Raw genomic sequence first — 26,042 nt, 5'->3', positions numbered from 1 at the left:
TTTTTAATCTCGTTTATTTATTTTCTCTTAATGCCTAGAAAGGTAGTATCTGGCATATAGTAGGCATTCACAAACTTGTGTTGATTTAATGAGTTAAGCCAAATAATGTGAAGAAGGCCTGGTTTCGGTCACTGGGGAGCAGCATATGGAAAAGAATAAATTAGAAAGTTTGCAATATGAAATGGAATTAAATATGCTCAAATACTACTCCTGACATTGCCACTAATGGACTGTATCATCTTAAAGTATTTCTTGTACTTGAAAAATTTCAATGGCCTCATCTTCAGATAAAAATTAAGATAATCCATAAGATCCCTTGCATGTCTGATATTTTAAAAATATTAATGATAGATTTTATAGTCTATTCTTTGGTCCCATTTAAGAAAACAGACATTTGTATAATTATTTAACTCTTATGTATTTTTATCAGTCTGGCTTTTGTGAGGATTACATGCATTATACCATTTTTTCAAGCCTTTTTTTCTCCAAAATGTAAACAATAACAAAATAGAAAGTTTATAAATTTTGCTGTTAAACTTTCCAAAGTAATGATGACATGAAATAGAAAAATAAAATTCCACCCACACACATAGAGCTGAAATTTATCAGAAAAAAATATATAAAGCAATTTCCTTTTCCAGGCATTTTTCTCCCAGCTGGTCTAACAACATACATCATTGTGGCTTCTAAATTTTAATTTACAAGGAACAAATATGGTAGTTTTATAGGCTTCTGGCCATTGGAAAATCACTGATTGCAAGGCCTGTCTCCTCAGAAACAAATCAAAAGGTGACATATTCTGTTAACTTGCCATTATACATTCATAACATCATCTTTCAATTCGGTGTCATAAAGAATTTATGTAGGACATTAATCATGCAAGACCACTAAATTGTTCTCATTTCAGTGATAATTGTTTACTCTTATAAATGGTTTGTGTTGAGTTGCAACAATTCAGCTGAATAAAATATATCTTTACCAGCCTGCATTGGGAAACAAAATTAACGTATAGATAGTGGAACCAAACTGATTATATAATACGATTATTAGAAAAAACTAAAATTGTATAGAGCTCTTCTCTTTTCAATGACAAGAGCCAATGACATTAGGATAATTCTGTCACCTTCAATAAAATGAATCTTGAAAAACAAAATGAAACAAAACAACAACATCATGTAGAATCAACAAACATGTAAAAACAAACCCTGTCTAATATCTATATGACATTGTTGACCCTGAAATCAGGTAAAATGTCTTGTAAAGGAAACATAATGCACCTTGCTAGTCAATGAAGCTAAACTTAATTAAAGGGGTGTCAATCATTTGCTGGGAACAACAGAAAACAAAACCTACCGTTAAATTTATTCAGTATGGCCTTGTGAAATGTGCATGAGAACTCTAAGTCTTATGATCTGACTGTTAACCCTGCCCCACTATGCTTCTGTAACCTTAAGATTGATGCCCAACCTTCTCTTGTCTCAGTTTTCTCATCTGTAAAATGAACAAGTTAGACTCCCTCATCCTGTAGGTTTGTCCTAATGTCAACATTTTATAAGTCTATGTGGGAACTCAGCTAATCAAGACCTGTTTTTTCCTTTAAAGCAATGATTTGAATGACTTGTCATCTGTTTTTAGATTTCTCCACTGCCTACTGAATAAAATAAGAATAGGATCAATTTGAGACAGCCCTTTCAGCCCAAGGGTGCCATAACTAATGGCACTGTCTGTTTCTGCTTTCTAAATGGAATCCTACTATATACATTTTTTCTGCGGTAAAGTGTCTACTTTATGAGCATAATAAATAGCAATCGCACTTTAATGGCAACTTTAGCTGTGACCATTATGGCACAATTTAAGTGCTTAAAAACACTAATGGGAGTGATACAATGTTAATTATACTATGACTATGAAGGCTGCTGTACACAAGAACTCCTGCAAAATTAAGTAAAACCCTGGTTAATTCTAATTACAGTCTGTCTAGAGGAGATAAGAGAAATTAAGCACCTCTTTTTTGAGTGCATTCCTAATATAACAGCACAATTTGGCCACATTGGTTGAGAAAACATTTCAAGTGACTCAGAAAGTAGGATTCTGAAATAAAAGAATTTTTTTCCGTTTAAATAAGAAAGGAAGAAAGATGAATTACTTATACAGAAAATGCATCTTTACCTGAAACAATGCTTACGTTCTCGCCTTAAAGCCTAAGGTAACCCACTTTTTTTTTTTTTTTTTTTTTTTTTTTTGAGACGGAGGTGTAACCCACTTTTAAAGAGCTCATTCATTAATCTGTCAGAAACAAAACAATATCATAGAGGTTTTCCTTATTTTAAAATGTGTTTTATACACTATATAGAAGAAATATATTTAAAAAACAAAACCACGAAGATCATCCTTCATCTTATCATCTATGGAAAAATTGAAAAACAATTTTTCAATATTTATTTCAATTATTTTTGATTCTTTCCAAAATGTCTTGTCACTTCCTCTCTTTCCTCTTTTTCTTTCTACCATTTATTGAATGCCTTCTATGTACTGGAAGCTCTATGTACTAGAGCTAGATATTTTTAAAAATGGGTAAAACAATTTTGCTGCCCTTAAGGGGTTTAGAGTCTAACAGAGAAAAACAAACTTGTAAAAGCAAAACAACGGTTTTGTTTACACCTCAGTATCTGTTATTAGACACACATGTCTCTTTCTTTGTCTTCCAGTGTAATCTTTTTCCTTTGAATTCCCTTGCTTTCCTTATTATAAATTGCTTTGCATAGATCTCTAACTCATGGGATCTTTATGAATCCAAAGTGAGGAGAAGAAATCAATTATCTGATTTATCTGATTTTATTATTATCATTATTTTAGAAATAAGAGGGTCATAGGTTTTTAAGAAAATCCCCTGCTGGAAAGCCTGACACATTTCAAAGTGCTACCATTTGAAAAGTGAGGGAACAACATTTCATAAATAATGAAAACAATTGTCTGGCAGTCTACAATTTCCAATACATACATTATTTTAATGGATCAAAAACCAAACACAGTAGTATAAGAGAAATCAACGCATTTTTAATGAATAAAAATGATAACTGATGGAAATCATTGAATTCCACTGAAAAATGTCCCATAATCTCTAAATTATAGGTATTAGGAGAGTAACCCAAACCATTAGAGTAAGTATCTGGGTACTTAAAAATTGTCTCCCTCACCTTAAAGCATCTATTATCTATCTATAAGGGATCTTCTAATTTGTCAGTGTATCTAGATTTAAGTGGCCCGTAGGGTATATATCAAACACCTGCCTTGGAAGGTTATTTCTCATTTTAGCAGTGCCACTTTTACAGCATTAGAGTAGCTTCAATGACATTTAATCTGCACTCCCTTTGAGCAATAATCATATCATTACTCTTTAGCAAATGTTTCCAAATAGAGAATATTTTGTACACTCTTATAATATATGGAGATCCTCAGCCTCACCTGCTGCCCAGTCAAATGAAACATAAACAGGATTTGTATGTAAATTCACAAGCTCATTAACATCTGTTATGGTCATTTTCTAAAATTTGTGTTGCTTATGTAATGATTACATCATTGGAATCATTCATCTTATATTTTCAGCCTCTTCCGTACTGACTACAGCATTTACTATTGAGCATTGCTAGCATTTCTCACGGAGCTTGCTTATCCCTCTATTAGGCTGTTGTTCATTAGGAGCCTTGTTCCCATCACCAGAAAAGAGATATAAACAGTATTAGTAAGACTTCGACCTTGGACATAACTTTATTTTCTTCAGATTTTTCTCTGATATGTGAAGACACTACACACACACACACACACACACACACACACACAGAGCATATTCACTTACCACTTCCTCCCCATCTTTATTCACTTGAAATCATTGTTTTCCAGATTGTTTCTTCCTGTTAATAAACAATTATTTTTGCCATTTGCCTGATTTTTTTCCCGTATGAAAATACAACATTGGAATCATTCATCTTATATTTTCAGCCTTTTCCTTAATAACTACAGCATTTACTATTGAGCATTGCCAGCATTTCTCACGGAGCTTGCTTATCCCTCTCCTAGGCTGTTATTCAGTAGGAGCCTTCTTCCCATCACCGGAAAAGAGATATAAAAATAAACAACGTAAAGAAAGTATGAAGACTGAAAGAAATGTGCGGAGATAATGACAGAATGTGGAAGCAGTACATCTGGTGTGTTGGAGAGTGAAAAACCACAGGAATGAGCTCTATACAGAAGTGGAATGTGGTATCAGAGAAGCTTGAGATGCAGCTGTGGAGATGGCAGGTGGCTGACACGAACTCTCTGTGTGACCTTGGGCTAGCCACTAAGTTTATCTAGTACTAAGTTTCTTGTTTCATGTCTAAAACAAAGAGTTTAGTACCCTCAAAAGGTATTTCCAGAGGAAGGTACAAAGGAAAAGGGCAGAAAATTCAAGACATGTCCAAGTAACAGAAGAAAGGCAAAAATGAGACCAAATTAAAGACAGAATGGGAAAAGTCGGTTAAAAGCCTGGACTTTATTCTGTAAGCGACTAGGCATCATCAAAAATCCATCCTACAAACAAAAGTATTAATCATTTGGTCTTCTCCTCTAGACAGGCATATCACACACTCACACACAAAAAATGGGGCAATTTTGGTAGAATAAGTACATTATTCTCTCCCAAGCTTCTGTAAACACTAAACAAACTTAAGATATTTGGAGCTGACCCTCTTTAAAGGAAAAAGAGACCAAAATTCTCCACTTGCAGTACTAGCTGTAGGTTAGGTCTAGAATATATGTATGTATATATAAAATATGTTGTATATATTATATATAGTCTATATATGTATAAAGTTATATATATGAAACTTTAAATAATTCTATAATTATTATGTTGTTATAATGATAAAGTATATTATATACAGGTATCTATATCTATCTCTCTCTATATAAATCATTACATATAACATAAGCTAATATGGAAATGAGGGGGATATGACCTCTAGCCTCCATTTGATGGTACTCAGTTTAGTTCATTTCAGGACAACATTGGAGGCAGAGATTTAGGGCAAGAGAAAAACAATTGATCATCAATTCTTGCAGCTCACTAGTTTTACTTATGCTAATAAGTAGTACAGTGAATGTAGCATAGATAGATGAATTGCTGCAGGAAAATGGAGATAAATCATTCAGTGGAATCTTAGTTCAATATCCCAGGAAGGTAAATTGTTTGTCTAAACTCATGGTTTCCTTTGGATTGTTGGATTCAGGGTGATTTTTAACTTGTTATTTCTGTACTTAAAAACACCATGTAGTTCTCCATGAATTTAGAACTTATATATAAAGAAGAAAAGAACTTGTCTGTTTGTATTTTCAAACTTGACATTTTGCTTTTCAAATTAATTTTTACACATACTGCCTTGGTTCTCATTTTTGGTCAGCTGTATTTTATTGGATTGATGAAGAAAGATGGAGAGTGACAGACAGACACATGGGCAAACAGTTGGAGTTAGGAAATAAGCAGTGGGGTGAATAATCCCCAAACATAGGGTAATTGCAAGGAAAATTTCATTTGGCTCTTGAATACACACAATGAGTTGTAGAGAATAGATTTACTTCTCTAATTACTCTATGTTGTACTTGGGCCAATGCTGAAATGATTTCACATTCCCTGGGCATATACCAACTGTTGGGGTGAGGAGGGGCCCATAAACATACTGGATACAGAGGGAAAAACATTTTTTTGCATACCACACACAATGCAAAATGCTATTCTTAGAGCGTTGTCTATATTGTTACAAAACTAGTTGATTTCTTTAATTTAGATGAAGGATTGCACAAAGTTCTTGAAAAACACAAACATAAATCAAGTTGATTTATTTATTCTGATTTGATCACCCAAACAGCTAACTTCAAGCCACATATAGACGCACATATAGTCAGAGTAAAATATATGGCCATATGGCTTATAAACATTGATCACCTTTCCTAGTTTATATATAAAAAATTGAAATTGAGTTATATTTAATATACAAATACCATATTTATAACAACTCTATAAGAATAATATAAACTTAGAAAGAAGATATACTTCTGGAGGTCAATTCTAAAAAGAAGTGCAGACGAGATCGGGCGCGTTCAGGGTGGTATGCAGAGACACAACAAAAAAAGAGAATTTTAGACCAATATCCCTGATGAACATCGATGCAAAAATCCTCAATAAAATACTGGCAAACCGGATTCAGCAACACATCAAAAAGCTTATCCACCATGATCAAGTGGGCTTCATCCCTGGGATGCAAGGCTGGTTCAACATTTGCAAATCAATAAACATAATCCAGCATATAAACAGAACCAAAGACAAGAACCACATCATTATCTCAATAGATGCAGAAAAGGCTTTTGACAAAATTCAACAGCCCTTCATGCTAAAAACGCTCAATAAATTCGGTATTGATGGAACGTACCTCAAAATCATAAGAGCTATTTATGACAAACCCACAGCCAATATCATACTGAATGGGCAAAAACTGGAAAAATTCCCTTTGAAAACTGGCACAAGCCAGGGATGCCCTCTCTCACCACTCCTATTCAACATAGTGTTGGAAGTTCTGGCTAGGGCAATCAGGAAAGAGAAAGAAATCAAGGGGATTCAGTTAGGAAAAGAAGAAGCCAAATTGTCCCTGTTTGCAGATGACATGATTGTATATTTAGAAAACCCCATTGTCTCAGCCCAAAATCTCCTTAAGCTGATAAGCAACTTCAGCAAAGTCTCAGGATACAAAATTAATGTGCAAAAATCACAAGCATTTTTATACACCAGTAACAGTCAAACAGAAAGCCAAATCAGGAATGAACTTCCATTCACAATTGCTTCAAAGAGAATAAAATACCTAGGAATCCAACTTACAAGGGATGTAAAGGACCTCTTCAAGGAGAACTACAAACCACTGCTCAGTGAAATAAAAGAGGACACAAACAAATGGAAGAACATACTATGCTCATGGATAGGAAGAATCAATATCGTGAAAATGGCCATACTGCCCAAGGTAATTTATAGATTCAGTGCCATCCCCATCAAGCTACCAATGAGCTTCTTCACAGAATTGGAAAAAACTGCTTTAAAGTTCATATGGAACCAAAGAAGAGCCCGCATCTCCAAGACAATCCTAAGTCAAAAGAACAAAGCTGGAGGCATCACGCTACCTGACTTCAAACTATACTACAAGGCTACAGTAACCAAAACAGCATGGTACTGGTACCAAAACAGAGATATAGACCAATGGAACAGAACAGAGTCCTCAGCAATAATACCACACATCTACAGCCATCTGATCTTTGACAAACCTGAGAGAAACAAGAAATGGGGAAAGGATTCCCTATTTAATAAATGGTGCTGGGAAAATTGGCTAGCCATAAGTAGAAAGCTGAAACTGGATCCTTTCCTTACTCCTTATACGAAAATTAATTCAAGATGGATTAGAGACTTAAATGTTAGACCTAATACCATAAAAATCCTAGAGGAAAACCTAGGTAGTACCATTCAGGACATAGGCATGGGCAAAGACTTCATGTCTAAAACACCAAAAGCAACGGCAGCAAAAGCCAAAATTGACAAATGGGATCTCATTAAACTAAAGAGCTTCTGCACAGCAAAAGAAACTACCATCAGAGTGAACAGGCAACCTACAGAATGGGAGAAAATTTTTGCAATCTACTCATCTGACAAAGGGCTAATATCCAGAACCTACAAAGAACTCAAACAAATTTACAAGAAAAAAACAAACAACCCCATCCAAAAGTGGGCAAAGGATATGAACAGACATTTCTCAAAAGAAGACATTCATACAGCCAACAGACACATGAAAAAATGCTCATCATCACTGGCCATCAGAGAAATGCAAATCAAAACCACAATGAGATACCATCTCACACCAGTTAGAATGGCGATCATTCAAAAGTCAGGAAACAACAGGTGCTGGAGAGGATGTGGAGAAATAGGAACACTTTTACACTGTTGGTGGGACTGTAAACTAGTTCAACCATTGTGGAAAACAGTGTGGCGATTCCTCAAGGATCTAGAACTAGATGTACCATATGACCCAGCCATCCCATTACTGGGTATATACCCAAAGGACTATAAATCATGCTGCTATAAAGACACATGCACACGTATGTTTATTGCAGCACTATTCACAATAGCAAAGACTTGGAATCAACCCAAATGTCCATCAGTGACAGATTGGATTAAGAAAATGTGGCACATATACACCATGGAATACTTTGCAGCCATAAAAAAGGATGAGTTTTTGTACTTTGTAGGGACATGGATGCAGCTGGAAACCATCATTCTTAGCAAACTATCACAAGAACAGAAAACCAAACACCGCATGTTCTCACTCATAGGTGGGAACTGAACAATGAGATCACTTGGACTCGGGAAGGGGAACATCACACACCGGGGCCTATCATGGGGAGGGGGGAGGGGGGAGGGATTGCATTGGGAGTTATACCTGATGTAAATGACGAGTTGATGGGTGCAGCACACCAACATGGCACAAGTATACATATGTAGCAAACCTGCACGTTGTGCACATGTACCCTACAACTTAAAGTTTAATAATAATAAATAAATTAAAAAAAAAAAAAAGAAGTGCAGACAAAGAAGGCAAGGAACAAAAGAAAATATATATATTAGGCTAGAGTTTTTCCATCCTTTACTTTGCAACGAATATGGTGGTTATCTAGAGACACTTCACCATTATTTAACCCATATTTAACAGAACGATATAGGCATTGCTATTTTTACATTGAGAAAGTTGAGGCTTGCAGAGTTTGATGAGGTTATCGTAAACATGATAGAGATTTAGTAAGTAAAATATTTCAAATTTGGACCCAGATAAATCCGTTTTCAAAACTTGCTTCCGCTATTCCTGCCCTTTCCCCTATTCCTGCCCTTTCCCCTATTCCTGCCCTTTCCCCCATTCCTGCCCTTTCCCCTATTCCTGCCCCACCTCCCCACCTCTGCTGTTCTCCTGGGCCTTGTCAATGGTTGGCGACAATGACTCACTGGAATGACCTGCTGACTGGGGCCTCCACTGGAATCACGCCGTGCAGAAGGCAATTGCTGGGCGGGGCGAGGTGGCTCACGCCTGTAATCCCAGCACTTTGGGAGGCCGAGGCGGGTGGATCACTTGAGGCCAGGAGTTTGAGACCAGCTTGGCCAACGTGGCAAATCACCGTCTATACTAAAAATACAAACATTAGCCAGGCATGGTGATCCATGCCTGTAGTCCCAGCTACTTCGTAGGCTGAGGTGGGTGAATCGCTTGAACCCGAAAGGCAGAGGTTGCAGTGAGTTGAGGGCACACAGCTGCACTCCAACCTGAATGACAGAGGGAGCCCCTGTCTAAAAAAAAAAAAAAAAAAAGAAAAGTAATTGTTGCTACAACTGTTTTTTCACATCAAACTTCTGGACAAATAATATGAGAGTCATCTTTAAGAAAAAAATAATAATAAATGAAGAAGAGAATTCAATGTTTTCTATAGTATGCTGGGAACTCACTCTAAGCGACAGTCCAGTCCAGATATGAAAGGTTACATTCTGAAGCCTGATGCTAAAAATCAGAAAGGCCCTTCTTAAAATTCAATAGTGCTTTTTAAATGTTTTAAAATGTTTGGTTTGTTTTGTTTTGTCAAGATGTGGACTACTACCATCCTATAATGTAGAGGTTTCTTGAGATTATTTGATTTATGTGAATTTTGCATTTAAAACACAGAGACTGATGAGAATTAGAGGCTTCAGGGTCCCACAGTGGAATAGACCAGGACTAAAATATTGGTCACATTATTGATTTGGACCTGAGTTTCTTACAGAGGAAAATGAGAAGTTAGACTAGATAACTGGTAAGATCCTTTCCAGCGGTAAAATCCAGTGACCGTAAGCACTCTGATTCTCAGCCCACTAATCTGTGTGCTCTTTATAGGATGCTATACTACTTATCATCACAGTTCTAGAAATCTTTTTTTTTTTTTTTTTTTTTTTTTTTTTTTGTGAGATGGAGTCTAGGTTTGTCACCCAGGCTGGAGTGCAGTAGCAAATCTTGGCTCACTGCAACCTCCACCTCCCAAGTTTAAGTGACTCTCCTGCCTCAGCCTCTCAAGTAGCTGGGGTTACAGGTGCCCACCACCACGCCCGGCTAATTTTTGTACTTTTAGTAGAGGCAGGGATTTCACCATGTTGGCCAGGCTGGTCTCAAACTCCTGACCTCAGGTGATCCACCCGCCTCGGCCTCCAAAAGCGCTGGCATTACAGGCGCGAGCCACTGCGCCTGGCCTAGAAATCCTTCTCATGTGCTGAGGCCCAATGATGCAGCTCTTTGAGGGTTAATCAGAATGTGTAATAGAGAAAGGGAAGAAGGGAAGCAGCCACTCCCAGGTTTGGTGGAATCCCCTGACACGGGGAGGGACTAAAGAGGTATTTATATTGGGATTATAAGATAATAAGGGGTCCCTATTTGAATGAGTCCTTGGGTGCTCTGAGTCTGCTCTTAGGCTTTTGGGCTGACCTACTTAATTTGTAAAATATTCGTTTCTTGATTTCCCCCCTCCATTCCAGTTGCATTGATCTTGTCAAGGGTGTCAATGCATCTGAGCACTGGGAAAAGGGAAAGACTGACTCAGATCAAAGGTACTTAAACCTTAAGCCAGAAACTTTAAGGGAAAAAAAAAAGGAGCCTTAAATGGAAATACATACTTTGCAATTCACTTCCTTTCCCCTCTCTGTTTCTATTTTTGTCTTACATCTCTTCTAGCAAAAGGATGAGCTTCATGTCTATCATTTTGGCAGTTTCCAATGTCTTAGTATGCAAATTCCCTGGTACACAAAAGTGAGAAGGGTAAAATCTGGGACATTGTAGTATAGGCCACAATGCTAGCTATCTTCTTAGATATCAAGCTAGTTTATTAAAGTTATCCCCTGACTGTCGTGTATTTACCCACCTTTAACCCTCTACCTTGCTTTGCTAGGTAATTGCAGACAGAGGGTTTGGGAAGGTTTAACCATGTACATTTTAATTAATTTCTGAAATCATCAGTACATTTTTTATACCTGTGCAAATGTCTTAATTGATATCAAGAGTCAGCAAACCCTTTTGTAAATATTTTCAGCTTGCAATTCATATTGCCCCTGTTATAACTACTCAACTCTGCTCATGTAGTAGGAACACACATAAACAAATGGATGGCTGTGCTCCAATAAAACTTTGTTCACGGAAATGTTGAACTTCTGACCATACATTTATGCCACAGTATTAAACTATCATTATACGTTAAATATCACTGGATATGTAATAAGGTTTTGGAAACTATTCCTTCTGTCTGGGTTCCTCATTCCTTGCCTTGCAGTGAAATCTTACTCAACTTTCTGAGTCCAGATCAACTATCACATCCTCTGGGAAGTTTTTCCAACCTCTTCTTCTCATGGTCACCCCTGGCTCACCAATGAGGTGTTTTTTTTTTTTTACCGGGTGAACCAAAGACTTTATTTTTCAAAAGCAGGTAACACCAAAGTACTATGTGGTATCCATATTCATTGCAAAAATGATAATTACTGGAATTTTCCAAACGTAAAATGACGTAAGGGGGATCAACGGTTACCACTATCATTTTCAACCAATATACAGATGTTCGCTCAAGGTCTAGGCTTTATTTCCACATAGTAGTATTCACATGAGTTCCTTAGGCTGAATTATTGTCAAAATGAGGACTCCTGAAGGTCGAGCCCAGCCTAGTCTTGACTTCAAAGATGACACAGCAGCCAACCTAGAATCCTGGCTTGCTGCTTGAGTCCTGAAAATCATGTCTTTTGATGTTTTACAACAAGTCGTGTCTCTGAAAACTAAAAGCAGACTTCAGATTCCTCTGAAACAGCTCTGGTTCCCAAGTGTTCTGCACCGTGGTACCCAGACATGCTCAAAATGTGCTTTCCCTTATCTTTCAAAACCCACCACCAGGAACCCAAAAGGGACCCCACTTTGAGAGTTCCACGATGAAGGTGTTTAAGAACCACATTAACCCCAAGTAAAGGCAGCGGATGAAATTACCCATTTCTGGCCGGGCGCGGTGGCTCAAGCCTGTAATCCCAGCACTTTGGGAGGCCGAGGCGGGTGGATCACGAGGTCAGGAGATCGAGACCATCCTGGCTAACACAGTGAAACCCCGTCTCTACTAAAAATACAAAAAACTAGCCGGGCGTGGTGGCGGGCGTCTGTAGTCCCAGCTACTCGGGAGGCTGAGGCAGGAGAATGGCGTAAACCTGGGAGGCGGAGCTTGCAGTGAGCCGAGATCGCACCACTGCACTCCAGCCTGGGTGACACAGCGAGACTCCGTCTCAAAAAAAAAAAAGAAAAAGAAATTACCCATTTCTTTTCCTTATTTTTTTTTTAAGTGAGACTACCTTGGCAAATGGGAAAATGACACCAATCATATGACTAGAGAAAATGGTTTTATAAATTCTCCTCTTGAAATTATGTTCAGGCCCCACACAGTAGCTCATGCCTGCAATCCCAGCACTTCAGGAGGCCAAGGCAGAAGGATCACTTGAGCCCAGGAGTTCGAGACCAGCCTGGGCAACACAGTAAGACCCCATCTCTGGTTTTTTGTTTGTTTAAAGAAAGAAATTCTATTAAAAAGTATTTCAGACCAAAAGGAGGTCATAAAAACTGTTCATATAATTACTCTATGAGAAAAAAGTCCCTGTATGGAAAGGGACACTGAAGATCTGGCACAGAGAAACAAGGGGAGACAGCGCAGTGATGAAATCCAGCCCTAGTTTTCTAGCATGCATTTATGACCTCATGGATATGTCTGTACTGGGTGTTAATAGCCCCTCTTTGTACTTAAAAAAAAATTAGGAAATGAAAGTGAATCTGTGTGCTAGTGAAGTCTGAAGTTACAGAATCTAAAAGCCAAGCCTGTAAAGTCTGTAAGGCAAGATCTTTGTCATCAGGGATGGGAAGAGATGGATAAGATAATGGTAGGCACTAAAGGTTGGTTCAGCTGAGCTCCGGGCAGAACAGCCTCAAAAATAAGGCAACTGTGGCTTCTCAGTTTGAGGCTGCCACCGGAAAGGCCCACGGAGGCAGGAAAAAAGAGCCACTGATGGCAGATCACTGGAAGATACTCGGAGAGGGCAATGATCACAGTTAGATGGGAGGACTCAGGGTCACAGGGAGGCAGGAAACCGTTGAACTGACACTCAAGGGGAATGTCTTTGCAAGTCCTATGCACGACTCCAAGCAGCAGTTTTTGGGGTTTGGAGGTTTGTTAGTTTTGCGACATTTCCCCCCAAAAGAAGACATGAAGGTGGGCCCCCTGGAGAGGTGAGACCACCAGGGCAGAACCTCCACCAGGTGTGAAGCTTGATGAGAGGTGGAAACGACTTCCTGCGGCACCCGGCTCCCTCCACGTCTGGCTGAGTCCTACAAACGCTTGTAGGTGCCCACCAGAGCTCTGCAGCTGGGACAGTAACGGTCCACGTCCTGCAGGGCGTCCACGCAGAAGGGGATGAAGCAGCAGGCCCGCCACGCACCCCAGCAGGCACGGGCTCCCGGGTCAGAGCACCGGCGTTACAGGACAGCTGACTCACGATCATCTTGTTGCAGGAAGGACAACGCATTTGGACAGGACGGTCCAAAAAGGGGATGGGGTGCTGCACATAGACCGTCTGCACGATAATTGGATTGTTACTGGGGATGGGCGCTGGCTGGCAAAATACGAAGCACGATTCATGCCCTTCCCTCCAGGCCCTGTCACCAGCCCCGTAGTTGGCCGAGGCATGGGAGCCGGAGGCGTGGGGTAATAACCGGTAACCGCCACCGTCTCTTCATACCCGGGCATGGGAGCCGGAGGCGTGTGAGGTAATAACCGTTAACAGCCACCGTCTCTTCACACCCGGGCATGGGAGCCGGAGGCGTGTGAGGTAATAACCGTTAACCGCCACCGTCTCTTCACACCCGGGCATGGGAGCTGGAGGCGTGTGAGGTAATAACCGTTAACAGCACCGTCTCTTCATACCCGGGCATGGGAGCCGGAGGTGTGGGGTAATAACCGTTAATAGCCACCATCTCTTCATACCCGGGCGTGGGAGCTGGAGGCGTGTGGGGTAATAACCGTTAACCGCCACCGTCTCTTCACACCCGGGCATGGGAGCTGGAGGCGTGTGAGGTAATAACCGTTAACCGCCACCGTCTCTTCACACCCGGTCGTGGGAGCTGGAGGCGTGTGAGGTAATAACCGGTAACAGCACCGTCTCTTCACACCCGGGCATGGGAGCCGGAGGCGTGTGGGGTAATAACCAGTAACAGCCACCGTCTCTTCACACCCGGGCATGGGAGCCGGAGGCGTGTGAGGTAATAACCGTTAACAGCACCGTCTCTTCACACCCGGGCATGGGAGCCGGAGGCGTGTGAGGTAATAACCGGTAACAGCCCCGTCTCTTCATACCCGGGCGTGGGAGCTGGAGGCGTGTGGGGTAATAACCGTTAACAGCACCGTCTCTTCATACCCGGGCATGGGAGCTGGAGGCGTGTGAGGTAATAACCGTTAACAGCACCGTCTCTTCATACCCGGGCATGGGAGCCGGAGGTGTGGGGTAATAACCGTTAATAGCCACCATCTCTTCATACCCGGGCATGGGAGCCGGAGGCGTGTGGGGTAATAACCGGTAACAGCACCGTCTCTTCATACCCGGGCATGGGAGCCGGAGGCGTGGGGTAATAACCGTTAACCGCCACCGTCTCTTCACACCCGGGCATGGGAGCCGGAGGCGTGTGGGGTAATAACCGTTAACAGCACCGTCTCTTCATACCCGGGCATGGGAGCCGGAGGCGTGTGGGGTAATAACCGTTAACAGCCACCGTCTCTTCACACCCGGGCATGGGAGCCGGAGGCGTGTGGGGTAATAACCGTTAACAGCACCGTCTCTTCATACCCGGGCATGGGAGCCGGAGGCGTGGGGTAATAACCGTTAACCGCCACCGTCTCTTCACACCCGGGCGTGGGAGCTGGAGGCGTGTGAGGTAATAACCGTTAACCGCCACCGTCTCTTCACACCCGGGCGTGGGAGCTGGAGGCGTGTGAGGTAATAACCGTTAACAGCACCGTCTCTTCATACCCGGGCATGGGAGCCGGAGGTGTGGGGTAATAACCGTTAATAGCCACCATCTCTTCATACCCGGGCATGGGAGCCGGAGGCGTGCGGGGTAATAACCGGTAACAGCACCGTCTCTTCATACCCGGGCGTGGGAGCCGGAGGCGTGGGGTAATAACCGTTAACAGCACCGTCTCTTCATACCCGGGCATGGGAGCCGGAGGCGTGGGGTAATAACCGTTAACCGCCACCGTCTCTTCACACCCGGGCGTGGGAGCCGGAGGCGTGTGAGGTAATAACCGGTAACAGCCCCGTCTCTTCATACCCGGGCGTGGGAGCTGGAGGCGTGTGGGGTAATAACCGTTAACAGCACCGTCTCTTCATAGGATGGCGGTGCAGACGGCGCTGAGGAAGGCCCCGTGGCCGCCTGGCGAGGTCCTGGAACCGCCAGTTCACCGGCGCCCGCGCCGCCTGTCGAGCCGGGAGGCCAGAGTTAGTTTTATTCCCTCTGGTGTACAGCTATTACTTCTTAAATAGATTTTCTATTGTGTATTATGATGAATTTGTACGTCTTTCTCCTCCAAAAAAAATTGTAGGTTTTTGAGAGAAGGATAAACTGTTATTCATCTTTGATCCCTATGGCCAAAGACTGACTGTAGCTTGTAATTAAATATGTAAGAAGTGATTGTTCGACACTATGCATCAGGAAATTTAAGTTCATTGCTTTTCTGCTTTATCAGAGAATCGGATCTTTTTAAATTCAAAGAGAATATGATGACATAAATAAAATGTGCTTCTTTATTTATTTTTAAAATAACACAAATAAAGATGTGAACTACGGCCGTAGCTATATATTTGTTTTTTGTAATACATAGGAAATTTAAAGAGGTAAAACCACCACATGAGCCGAGATAAAATACTACATGACCCAACTCACCTTGCAGCGAGGTACTACACTATGATTCCTTCCTGGCCAATAAGAAGTGAGTGAAAAATGGTGTATGGAACTTTCAGAGACGCTTCTTAAAGAGACTTAACTCAGCTGGGAGGAGCACACTCTTGCCTTTCCTACCTTCCTCTTTCATCTGGAATGTGGAAATCATGATGTGATTATTTTACATGACCCGCCTGCATCAAAACACCTCAGGTACCCCCAAAATATTATACCTACTATGTACCCACAACAATTAAAATTAATTTAAAAATTTCTAAAAAAATCAAGAGTCAACTCCCAGTGGACACCTTGAAGCCAAAATACAGACAGTGCCTGGGTCCTTCAGGTCATATTGGTGCACTTCCATGCCTCTTGTGGACTGCCTTCTTAAAAAATTCTTTTATGCGTCATAATTGTTTCTGTTTTCCACTACGGAAGTCTACCGGACAATATCTCGCTGATATAGTGCTGTATGTTCCAATTCACATGAGTAATTACAATGTATTCTAAATCTTATGCCAATGTCTCTTTACTGAGTGTAGAGGAACCCCTGATGCATGATAAAGTAGTTTTTTTTCTTAATGTGAAAAGTGAATGCCTCTGGAATGATAAACATCAGAACTTTCCAAAGTGACAATTATTAACCTTGTGTAAAATATAATTTTAAAGATAAATTAAATCTAAAATGACATGCAAAATGTGAATATGTTCTGTTCTCTGTTCTTTCCTCTCCACAAGGAGAGGAAAAGGTAGATACCCACTTTGGACAGCACTGTATATAAGTGACTTGAAGTATGTAGTCCAACCAGGCTACTGGTTTATATTCCAGATGTGTCATTTTAACTGCAGCAAGTTACTTAAACTTTCAATGGTTTTCAATTTCGCATATATAAAACAGGAATAGCAGTATCAACCTTATCGAATTCTGGGATCATAAAATGGGTTAATTAATATAACATACTTAGGCAGTATAAACATTGTTTTACATTTAGCTATTTTTTGTTTTTTGCCACCAACTGGATTTGGGTGGAAATCCATACTCTACTACTGCCATCTATGTGACGCAGGAAAAGTCACTTAACTTCTCTGAGGTCTCAACCTTTTCTGATCTGGAAGATGAAGAGAAAACTATCGACCTATTAGTGCCACGGTGAAGTTAATCAAGATGCATATAAAGCCACTAGGTCAGTGCCTGGCTCATAGTAAACACCTAACAAATTGTCACTCTAACTTTTTATTTTTCCTTTTAGTTACTATTAGTCTTTTTTCCTCCCTTTAAACAGGCAATTTTATTGTCAGAATGAAGTGAAATTCCTCCAATGGGCAGATGCACTCATTCAACACTCACATATATGTACACACATGGGTAAAAGCACTGAAATATATAGTCACATGCACGCATGTCCCCAGGAAACACAGTGCTTGCAATCACACTGTGTGAAAATTTTATACCAGGTATATTAAAAGAAAGTCATATGACATAGATACATAATTTCATGCACTTACAACTGTTTTTCTTTCAAAACTACCTAGATAAAAGTTAAACACATAATATTACTGAAAAGGGATCCCATATTCCTCATCTCCATTCTTTAACTGTGCACAATAATCTCTGTCTCTTTAGAGCAACATTCTTTTTTAAAATAAGAAGAGAAAACCTGAACATGACATGGGGATTAAGCAATAAAACAGCTGCCTAATTACCTTCAGGGACTTGCAGATCATTCTAGAATGTCATTCTGCCCGAGAAGCTCTCCTTCTAGTAACATTTATGCTTCTTATGAACGCTGTTTTTAGGTCAGAATGCTTGTCAAATTACAGAAAATTTGATCTTAGTTCCCTCTCGAAAATTAAAAGATCAGAAAACAGAATCTCTCAGGTCTCTATTAGTTACAATATTCTACGATTTTATGATTCCTTAGAGATTCGTTTTCCTAGAAATGGTTGGGAGAGAGGATGCAAGAACAGAAAGTACACAAGAGAACACTGGTAAACTTTAAAATGGAGCAAGAGCCAAGTTCACAGTCCAATGACACATTGAGAAAAATCTTGTAATACATTGTGTCCCTTTATTGCTACTGCCTCTTTAGTAATAAACGGGAAGCTACAACTCAATATGAGAATGTGTTCCAGGTCACATTTTGAACTTCAAAGAGACTAATGAAACCTTTGCGGAAGCTCTGAAAGCTGTGGGGAAGTCATAAAAAGGATACTGTCTGCACTTTGTAGATTCATTCTTGGTGTGAACAGCAGCAGGTGTGGGCATGGAGGTAGGATGGGAGAAAAGAACAATGTGGGGGCTTCTGCTGTAGAGGGTCTTCTCACAGGTTTCTGTTGCTCATAGAGTCCCAGTTATATTTTCCTACCATGAAACATACATTTATCAGCCAAAATCAGACTGTAAAAAATCCATTTCTCACTTTGTAAATTACACAAATGGAATTTTGACTTTTAGGGATGTTATTCTGTTAAAGTTTTAAACATATTACAGGGAAAGGTCTAAATAAACCAAGGTCCACTAGATGTCTAAATCTAGCTTTTCGCCTCTGACTTTTTCATAGCAGGTTTATATTTTTGACTTTTCACTTTCTTTAATGCCTTGCAGCTCTCAGTACCACATGTCATTGGCCAATATATAAAACTTGTAAGTGAAGCTGGGAGAAAATGAGACATAAATGAAGAATCACGAAACCATACATGTTTCTTTGAAAACAGTTCAGGTTTTCTACAAGTGACAGTTGGAACAAATTTTGTTCACTGAGAATGAGAAGGGAATGAATGTTTGACAGAGAGTGGGTTACCCATTCAATGCTTTTCTTTCTAGAGTTCAACAGTATTAAAGACAGTAACTGTTCCTCTCCCACTGTACACAGTGCCGGACACAGAATAAATGCTCAACATATATTTTTATCTGTTGTTAATAAAGGGGCGAAGATATGCTTAGGCTTTATGTGCACATGTACACAATGGAGAGCAAAAGCGATGTGTACACATTTGAATGGATGAATTTAACATATCTGAGTCATTTTATTAGTACAAAAAATGCCTTGCAGGCATGTAAGAAATAATGATCAAGTTCCAATATCCAGTTTTGTTTTGAAAGGAGATGTACTATATTCCAGTTCCTTTTTGTGATCGTTGGGGAAAAAAGGAAATAATACAGTGGGAGAGGAACAGTTATTGTCTTTAATACTGTTGAACTCTAGAAAGAAAACCATTGAATGGGTAACCCACTCTCTGTCCAACGTTCGTTCCCTTCTCATTCTCAGTGAACAAAATGTGTTCCAACTGTCACTTGTAGAATATGTAGAAATATGTTATTTGAGAATAAAATAACAAATATAAAGTTAAAGTAGACCTCAAAATATAGAAATAAGCAACACGAACTTCATTTTTTCCCTATCACCTGAATCCTTCGTTTAATTTTAAAGATTGCTGAGCAATAGAAAGTCAGGGAGGGAGAAGGCAAGAAGGTATAAAGAAACTAACTTTAAAATTGGGTTAAAAAAGAACTATAGCTGCAAATTAAAGAAACCACTGTTTTAAACATATCAAACTAGAAATAGCTGCCATTATAGAATACAGATTAGTTAAAGTGTTTATTATTGTAGAACAGAAGGTCAGAGAGAGAGACACAGCACAGGGCAATTCTGAAACAAGTTGTAAATGAACAAGCCATGGGAAGTGAGGGAAAAGGCTGAATTTAGGTGCTTATATTCCTATTATTTTCTGTAAAAACACCATGGAAACACCACCTCTAACTTGTGTGTGTCTCCGACCAAGGGCTAATGTGTACTGTCATTAGTCAGCAGGTTGTTATTGAACAACATTGTGGAAAGAAGAAAAAATGCAGGTGAACACTTCATTCAGGCAGTCATGTATCTAACCTCTGAGTTTCCAAAGTAATAATCAAAAATAAATTTTAAAATGTTCCCATCATGAAGGAGAATAGGCCCTGTAAGTCCATATGATAGCTGGAGAAAGTGAGTTGAAGGTGAGATTTCAGGGAAAACTGACATTTAGAAGTGGGTTTCCAAAAAAAAGAAATAAAAGTTGAAAAAGATTAAATAGAACTCCAAAGACCTCAACAATAATCTAGGATTTTTCAATAACAGAGATTAAAAGGATAATGGCAACATTTGTCCAACAATATATTTATCTGATATCTTCATTATTATTATTTTTATAAATATTTCCAGTTGAATATTGATTTGGATAATGAAGAATATCTTGAAACACTAATGAACCACAGTTACCGGGCTTTTCTGAAGACTCAGCTGCTTTGTGAATTTTACTAGTTTATTCTCATGTTTGGGATTGTATCTTAAGCAATTCTTAAAGTCGAGGACGTACGGAGAGGTTCAGATGAGCGCCTGGGTGGGCCCTGAGGGAGAGTGACTGACTACGTGTAACACAGAGGGGAGAATCTTGATCTGATCAAACATCTGGAAATCACTCTCAGTTTATAAAAAACACAGGAAATAGAAGAACATGCGAAATGATATCATGGGGATCCAGTTATCAAAATGTAGAATGTAGGGGAATAATGGGACAAATGACACACTTTTTTCAACAAGTAAATTGATGTTTAAAATAAAAGAGTGACAGGTAGATTAAAAGAGACTTAGTGACATACCGACAATACACAATGAAGACACTAATTAAAGTACATCAGTTCTAATCATATATTTATGAGACATCTGGGGAAATTTGAACACCTCATATTTGATAACATGAAGAAATGATTGTCAACATTTTTGGTAGTGTTAATGATATTTAGTTATTTTTCAAAAAGTTCTCACATACTTTTGGGTGAAAATTTTAAGGGTGAAATGGTAAGACATTTGCTCATTGCTTCACTTTTACCTGAGGTTGGCAGAAGTGGGTAGGATTACAAATGAAATAAGTTTGGCATAGTTTGATAGTTGTTTAAGCTGGGTAGTGGATATATGGAGTTTATTACACTCATCTCTCTATCTTTTGTTTACACATTTGAAAATTTTCAGTCAGTCAATGTGAACTATGTAAGACAAAATTAAATAATGAAACAATTCATAACTTTAAAATTATATTAAATATTTGATTTATACTTAATTTTGCTAGTTGGCCCATTTTAAATACTGAGAATAGCCAGGAGTGGTGGCTCACACCTGCAATCCCAGCACTTTGGGAGGCTAGGTCAGGTGTGGTGGTGCAAGCCTGTAGACCAGCTGCTCAGGAGGCTGAGGCATGAGAATCGCTTGAACACAGGAAGGAGGTGGAGGTTACAGTGAGCTGACATCACGCCACTGCACTACAGCCTGGGTGACAGAGTGAGACTCTGCCTCAGAAAAATAAAAATAAATAAATCGATAAATAAATACACACAATAATCTGAACACTTGTCCTGGCATTTTGGGGAAGGCAAAGTTGAGGATTAAAAACAAGAGAGTTGTACAGAATTCAAAGAAAAGTTAAAAGAATGTGGCCTGCCTCATCACCATGTACCTTCAAGTTTAATTTGAATAAAATTTATAGCTTTTACAATGGCTTACAAGGAATTATGATTTACCCCGTGCTGCTGCTCAAATTGTCAAGAGACCTTTCTTGATCACTTTCTAAGGTAGTAGTACCATTACTCTCACTTCCTTTATCAGACTTCATTTTTTCTTATACTATTTATTTCTAAATTAAACTGTCTTATGTATTGCTGTGTTTATTGAACTTTTTTTCCCTGCAGAATGTAATATTTATGATAACAGTGTTTCATTTTGCTCAAGGCTGTTATCCCATCCCTCAGAATAAGGTTAGCACATACAGGTTGAGGATCCCTTATCCAGAATACTTGGGACCAAACAGGTTTGGGATTTCTATATTTTTTTCAGATTTTGAGATATTTGTATATATATCATGAAATATTTGAGGATGGGACCCAAGTCTAAACATGAAATTTATTTCTATTTCATATGTATTTACACATATAGCCAGAAGGTAATTTTATAAAATATTTTAAACAATTTTGTGCCTAAAAGAAAGTGTGCGTACATTGAACAATCAGAAAGGAAAGGCACCACCACCTCTGCCACCTGGGTGGACAATCTGTGGTTGTTTTAGATCACTCTTTTTCCCGACTGAATTTATAGGCTACTGACAAGCAGTAAGCAATCATTTCCTTATAATTATTCACAGCTAAGTGCCGGACAGTAAAAAATACCATTAATAGCGTGAAAAAATTATGTGTTCAGAGTAACAGCACAGTAGCATCACCAGAATACCTGTATCAGCTGTTAAACAACAGCAACAGCTGACAGTGGCAGGCCTTCAGTCTCTATCTGTGATGCTGAGTTTTGATTAAAGAGTTAAAGTAGACTATATATATATATATGAAGAAACATCAAAAGCAACTGAGGGACTGGGAAGGAGATTCTCTAGAGATAAGGAGGATTCTTCAGGCTTTTAAAAATGTTTCCTCCAGAGTCATCTGCCTCATGAACAATGTTTTTGTTTTAGAAGTCTCTCTTTGATTTTATAACTGGCATGTTTTGTTCTGCTATGGATGCCTACTTCTCTTGTCCTTCAATAAGCCCATCACACATTTCCACCATGTCATCTGTAGGCATTTTTCAGGCAGTGTTAACACGGACATCACTGTCATGCTCAACTTGATTCACACCCATTTTGTCTATTTAACCATCAAGCAATAACTGAACAACTGGATCCTCATTACCAATGTTAAAAACTTCTTTGATATCCACTTCTTCCCACTTACTGAGGGGCTCTGAAGATACCTGTTTTGCATATGAAAGGAAGTCAGACATAATTTTTCTCTCATTTGACATACAAAATCCTTTAAAGTTACTACTTTGTTCATTATCTTCCGTGAACATAAAGGCAGGCCAGAGGTTGTATCAGGGATGCACATCTATTTTTAGTAGCTGTGTTCCCAGCATTGGCAACAGCATATATGGCGTCCTTCATGCTAAACTCCTTCTGAAAACCTCCCACACTCGTGCCTTTGTTCACTGAGGCTAGTACACTGCTCAAAAGAGTGTTTTATGTTTACTTGCTTTGATCTAAAGACACCCTGGTCACATGGTTGTATTAAAGCCACATTTGGGGGAAAATATATGGCATAAATATTTTTTTGATGAGAGTTTCAGCTGAAGGCTGAGCAGAACAGTCGTAAATGACAAAACGTTGCAGTCATCATCCAGTCTCTGCGCTGGGCGCAAGTCACTGGTACAAAATGTCTGCGAACCCAGTAAGAAAACATGTCTCCTGTGACCTGTGCCTTTTATTAGCATAACAACGAATGGGAAAGAAATTCACAATTTGAAAATAGTGAGGATGCAAAATTTTGCGTATCACAGCAAGTTTATACTTATGCGTGCCTGACGCGGTAGCACAGGCCAGCGCAGTTATCTGTCCTGCGCATTCTTAAATTCCTGTACAGGGTGTCTCATCAGCCACATTCAGTGTCTTTCGGGGGCAGTAACACCAAAACAGTGATAGCTCATCAGCATTAGACACTTGTTCTGGTGTCAGATTCTCATTAGTGATGACCTCGGCAAACTTGTCAATACATTTCTTTGCTGATTCATGATCAGCAGAAGTTTTATCACCACAAATCTTTAAAACTTTAATACTGTGTCTTTTCTTAAATTTCTGCAACCAGTCCATTTGTTCCCTTCAATTTTCAGTTTCTTGTGATAGATCTTTGCTTGCTTCATAAGCAGCATACCATTAAGTGGCACGTGTTCACTAAGAAGCTGAAGAATCCATTCTTTCAGTACACAATCGAGATCTTCATTCATAGTTTTATGCAGTGTTTTTCTATTTTTCATTAACTTCTTCTTTTATTTCATTTATTTTATTTTCCTTTTTCTGAGACAGAGTCTTTCTCTGTTGCCCAGGCTGGAGTGTAGTGGAGGAATCTCGCCCACTGCAATCTCCGCCTGCCAGGTTCAATTAATTCTCCTGCCTCAGCCTACCAAATAGCTGAGACTACAGGTGCCCACCACCACATCTGGCTAATTTGTGTATTTTTGGTAAAGACGGGGTTTTGCCATGTTGGCCAGGCTGATCTCGAACTCCTGATCTCAGGTGATCCATCTACCTCGGCTTTGCAAAGTGCTGGGATTACAGACGTGAGCCACTGACCCCAGCCATATTTTTCATTAACTATTCATTTTCTATTTTTCATTTTCTATTCATCACTTTCAGCATAGAACTTCAACAGTTTATCCTTCCGTTTCCTCAGGTTGTATATGGTGGTCACTCTAATGCCATACTCTTCTGTAAGACATTTCACACTTACATCACTGCCCAGTTTCTCCAGCAGCTTGATTTTGTGTGTTATCAATGAACATAAATGCTTACCCATTTTCTTATCACTGTCACTCATAGGGGTATCTTCAGGCCTTTTTTGACATTTTTTTGACAATATTCTTTCAACACAAAGTAGAAAATAAGCAAGAAATCTCAGTGAGTAATGCATGCAGGTCTTGGTCCCATGTAGACCATCATACAGAATCTTCCCTTGGCATGTCCAGCCTATACATGTGACATTTTATTGCCCTTTGTGGGTGTGCTTGTTTGGGGAATCTGGACATGTGCAGAAAAGATGTATTGCACCTGAATGGACGTGTTGCACCTGAATGGACGAGTTGCACCTGAATGGATGAGTTGCACCTGAATGGGTCTGGGAGAGTCTATATTTGCCTTAGGGACATTGAATAAACTGGGTGCATGAGCCTGTATTTGACTGTGACCCGTCGCATGAGGTCAGGTGTAGAATTTTCTACTTGTGGTATAATTTTGGCACTCAAAAAGTTTCAGATTTTGGAGCATTTCAGATTTTGAATTTTCAGGCTAAGGGTGATCAACCTGAATGAGGCATTAGATAAATATTTGCCAAAATGAATTCTGAAATTTAAAGAAAAGTATTCGTGGCAGATGCTTACGTGGGCTTTGCTAGGATAATTCTTGTGACGAGGCACTCACAGCTTCATGAAGCGTGACTTCCATTGCTGGACAGCAGCAACTGTTGGAAAGTGTTGCCTCAACACGGGGCTGAATGTCTCTTGTTCCACTTTCCACCCACTGCTCTTAATTCTCTCACCAGGTACTATGTAAACACACTACCATCTGCTGTTGAATAAGGATAAGCTTCCTTTCTCAGTGAAAATTCAACCAAGGGTGACTTTTGCTTGGAGTTCCAGGACTGCACGTTAGTGTTTATCTGTGACCCGTGGGCAGTTATCATCCAAGGCTAAGCTGCCACCCAGAAGAGCTGCCAAGACCAAGCCTGGCATTCACTGAATCTCTGCCTCTTTCTCTCTCTGGCTCTACTCCACCAGGGGTGAGTAAAATTTGTCAGCAAAACATTCACACAGAATGGGTGTGACTGAATATCTTCTTTCTCAGAGAGTAGGGCTGTCTGCCACTGAGAGTCAGTTGTTTAAACAGAAGGAGCCCTAAAATGGCACTACCTTGGCCCTGCCCCTTCTTTTACTAGAAAAACTACTTTTGTTTCTACAAAGGTAACTTTCTAAGAATAACAAAGGTAGTTTCCTGATAGTAATCTTATTAGAGACAGGAAAAACAAACACAGAAGCTAACTCCCAAACCCAAATCACTATATAGGCATGTATATAACTTTGATACGGGCTTTAATAGAAATAGTAGAGTTTCTTCAGATTCACGTATCTACATATGCATCATATAATATAAAAAAGGATCATTTGGTTCAATGGATAAAGAATCCAGACAGAATCAATATGACCTGGGTTAGAAATCCTCCACTTACTATATTAATGAAATCAAAGCAGTGTAATAAAAAGTAATTCATTGAGAGTTCATATCAACAGTACATTTTGAAAAGAATTACTGAGATGCTTTGTCTTTTAATGAACTGCCAAAATGTTTTCAATTTTTTTAAATATTTGGAGGAATGATATGATAAGCATCAAGTTTTTTGAG

At 39.5% G+C, this 26,042-nt stretch overlaps 1 protein-coding gene and 1 pseudogene across 6 annotated transcripts in view; both read right to left on the bottom strand.

Annotated features, from left to right (window-relative positions):
* Positions 1–26,042, bottom strand: part of ROBO2 (roundabout guidance receptor 2) — a 1,759,746-nt gene that overhangs the window by 1,122,821 nt on the left and 610,883 nt on the right. The window lies entirely within an intron of this gene.
* Positions 11,159–15,456, bottom strand: LOC140709808 (lipopolysaccharide-induced tumor necrosis factor-alpha factor pseudogene; annotated as a pseudogene).

This window comes from Chlorocebus sabaeus, chromosome 22 (genome assembly GCF_047675955.1).
Source record: "Chlorocebus sabaeus isolate Y175 chromosome 22, mChlSab1.0.hap1, whole genome shotgun sequence".
In the NCBI taxonomy this organism is placed as follows: domain Eukaryota; kingdom Metazoa; phylum Chordata; class Mammalia; order Primates; family Cercopithecidae; genus Chlorocebus; species Chlorocebus sabaeus.
Note: the sequence above shows the minus strand (reverse complement) of the source record. Positions and strands in the feature narration are given on the sequence as shown.